This window comes from Megalobrama amblycephala, linkage group LG15 (genome assembly GCF_018812025.1).
Source record: "Megalobrama amblycephala isolate DHTTF-2021 linkage group LG15, ASM1881202v1, whole genome shotgun sequence".
Lineage (NCBI taxonomy): Eukaryota > Metazoa > Chordata > Actinopteri > Cypriniformes > Xenocyprididae > Megalobrama > Megalobrama amblycephala.
Genome location: NC_063058.1, coordinates 32,429,636 through 32,433,601, shown reverse-complemented (window position 1 = coordinate 32,433,601; position 3,966 = coordinate 32,429,636). Strand labels below are relative to the sequence as shown.

General features: G+C 31.5%; 1 long non-coding RNA gene across 1 annotated transcript; it reads left to right on the top strand.

The window, feature by feature from the left end:
- Window positions 1-537: 537 nt before the first annotated feature.
- LOC125247679 lies at window positions 538-3,959 on the top strand. The gene is made up of 3 exons (XR_007180140.1): window positions 538-701; window positions 1,080-1,222; window positions 3,891-3,959. It is a non-coding gene; the product is annotated as an uncharacterized LOC125247679 (long non-coding RNA).
- The last annotated feature ends 7 nt before the right edge of the window (window positions 3,960-3,966 follow it).

Genomic DNA, 3,966 nt, shown 5'->3' with positions numbered 1-3,966 from the left:
TTCTGCATCTTTGAACTGAATACAATAAGTTACAACAGACTCGTGATGAATTAAAATCAAAAGTTATATTTGTCAAAATGTGCAATAATACCAAACAGCAGTCGATTAACTGTTGAAACGTTGTTAAATCTAGTAAATATTAAGGAATAATTAATGAATGTAGGTAGTAACATGTGTAAAATATAAAAAAATAGATCAAGAAAGATTTCTGATTAATATTTTAAGATGTGCAATATTTTTCCACATGAAGTGGTCTTTTTCAGCAAGCGTAAATATCATTAATTTTCTTTGACAAAACATATAAACACATAAAATATTGTTCATCCCATTTTTGGTCAACATAACCATGGTAAACTAATGAAGTGATTTTTTAGCTAATCTGACACACTTACCGCAAGTGTAAATATTGTTTAAAATATTAATTGACAAATGTAATTTTTAAATTTTTATTTTTAATTTTTAAAAATACCTTTTATATATATAAATAAATAAAAAATAAATGGTCAACAGCTGAACGCAGAGTAATTATGACGTGCGACGGGTCGTGTGCGTCTGCGCATGCGCAGCAAATGCGGTTATTGATCCAGAGAGCAGCTGTATCGGCCGATCCGCCCCTCACCCTGCAGGACAATAGCAAAACAGCTGTGAGATCAGAGAAACACACTCGCTTTCTGTTTACATTCATCCAGAGGACAGGATGGGTCAGTTTGGGCTCGTTTAGTGGTTTCAAATCACCAGTAAAAATGATTTTTCGAAGTTGTAAATAAAACAAAGATCATTGGAGGGTTTTACAAGAAAATACTAATACTATTTCAGTCTTTCTACTTCAAAATTTAAGTATTCTTCCTTGATATTTGTCAGTACAAATATCTAAACATTCTTAAATCACTATTATCAATCACTATGACATGAAGAGTCAGAGGAGAACAGTGAACCTCAGCAGATGTGTTTGTGTACTCAATGTAATCAGTTATTGATTAGAGAAGATCACTGATTGATCAGTCGAGGGTTTCTCTCTCAGCATAGTAAGATGAGTTATGCTAAAATATAATATTTGTACTTGTGTGTTTGTCCGACAGACGTGATGTGTGACGCGAAGCGACAGCAGGGGCGAGGATCAATAGGGCCGGAGTCATTAGCATTGTGTGAATATGCGTTGGACCATGGGAAAGGGACACAACACTCGGCCGCTGCGCTCTCATTGGTCAGATACACGTCCAGGGTGAACCTCCATCTACAGGAACCTCTGACCTTTGACCTCTGGCTTGGACAGAATGACCTCTATTCCCCGCAAAAGCAGATATGATCGAATATGCAGAAGAGCATTATTATTATAGTGCGGTTTGATGAGTCAGGAACCGTAATTCAACTTTGGCATGTAATTCGTAACAGTGTTATTTTAGATAACACAGACATGCTATTTTAGTTACTAATAGTTTCAATTAGTTTTCATTTTTGTTCAGGTTTTAGTTTTGTTTTTGTATTTTTTAATGTCTATTTTTTATTATTTTATTTCAGTTTTAGTTATTTTAGCACATTAAGTTAAATTAAATGTAAATGAGAAATGTCACTATGGCAAATTAAATTAAATATTAATAAATAATTATATATATATATATATATATATATATTTGTATTAACTATTTTAAATTTATATACATATATATATATATATATATATATATATATATATATATGATTAAATATATAATTTGATATTTATATTTTTAAAAATATATACATATTAATAGTTATTGTTATTAAATATATATATATATATATATATATATATATATATATATATATATATATATATATATATATATATATATTATATATACAGTGCCCTCCACAATTATTGGCACCCTTAGTAATTATGAGCAAAAGCAGCTGTGAAAATAAATCTGCATAGTTTATCCTTTTGATCTTTCATTCAAAAAATTCACAAAATTATAACCTTTCATTTAAGGAAAATAATTGAAAGTGGGGGGAAAATCACATTATGAAATAAATGTTTTTCTCCAAAACCCGTTGGCCACAATTATTGTTACCCTTTTATTCAAAACTTTTTGCAACCTCCTTTTGCCAAGATAACAGCTCTGAGTCTTCTTCTATATTACCTGATGAGTTTGGAGAACACCTGACCAGAGATCAGAGACCATTCCTTCATGCAGAATCTCTCAAGATCCTTCAGATTCCAGCTCCATGCTGGTGCTTCTTCTCTTCAGTTCAGGGGACTGGGATGGTCATGGCAGAAGCTTCATTTTGTACTCAGTGACACATTTTTGTGTTGGTTTTGATGTTTGTTTTGGATCATTGTCCTGATGGAAGATCCAACCACGACTCATTATTGGATTTCTAGCAGAAGCGGTCAGGTTTTGATTTTTTATATGTTGGTATTTGCTAGAATCCATGATACCATCTTTACAAATTGTCCAGGACCTCCAGCAGAAAAATAGGCCCACAACATTAAAGATCCAGGAGTATATTTAGCCGTGGGCATGGGGCACTTTTTATCCATGTGTGCACCAAACCCGTCTGGTGGGTTTGCTGCCAAGAAGCTCTTGTTTTAGTTTCATCTGACCATAGAAGCTCGTCCCATTTGAAGTTCCAGTCATGTCTGACAACTGAATATGCTGGAGATTGTTTCTGGATGAGTGAGGAGGATTTTTCTTGAAAACCTCCTGAACAACTTGTAGATGTAGGTGCTTTTGATAATTTTTTTTAGGCTTTCTGAGACTCAAGACTCAACTAATCTCTGCAATTCTCCAGCTGTGATCCTTGGAGAGTCTTTGTCCACTCAAACTTTCTCCTCACTTCACATTAGGATGATTTAGACACACGTCCTCTTCCAGGCAGATTTGTAACATCTTTAGTTGATTGGAACATCTCAATTATTGCCCTGATGGTGGAAATGGGGATTTTCAATGCTTTAGGTATTTTCTTACAGCCACTTCCTATTTTGTGAAGCTCAACAATCTTTTGCTGCACATCAGAACTATATTCTTTGTTTTTACTCATTGTGATGAATGATTAAGGGAATTTGGCATTTGTGTTTCCTCATGTTTATTCTCCTGTGGAACAGGAAGTCATGGCTGGACAATGTCATGTTCCTAGTCACACTGGTGGGCTAAAAAAATGTAAATATGAATGGGAATATACTCCAGAGATATTTTACTCATAAGAACTTCTAGGGGTGCCAATAATTGTGGCAAACATGTACTGGAGAAAAACATTTATTTCGTAATGTGAGTTTCCCCCCACTTTCAACTGTTTTCCTTCAATGAATGGTTAGAATTTTGTGAATTTTTTGAATGAAAGATCAAAAGTATAAACAATGCAGATTTATTTTTATTTTATCATTTCATATATATATATATATAATAATAAAAATAATGACTAAAAGAATACACTTTACATAAAATACAAAAGCAGGTATAAATGCAAATATTAGAATATATATAATTTTATATTATAATTATACATATATTTATTAATAAATAATATTGTTAAATATAATTATTTAGAATATTACATATAAACATTTATATATATATATATATATATATATATATATATATAAAAATGATAAAAATAATGCCTTTAAAAGAATAACTTTATATAAAACAAAAGCATGTATAAATGCATATATTAGAATATTTATATATAAAATTTTATATTTTAATTATTTTACACACACACAAAATCAGGTAAACATGAAATAAAAGCTAACCTAATCAGATTTAAAAACACCTAATATGCATGCCTGATATGAACAGAATTTTTGGATTATATATTTAAAAATTTATACTGAAGAATGTTGCTGATTTAAGGATTTGTTAAATCCCAGCATGCATGATATGACCTCATTTTCTTTTTTTTTGCTGCAGTGTCAATATGAAGCAACAGAGGGCAGCATTACACTCGACTCAACCACCAAAACTGCATAAACACAGGTCAGGACAA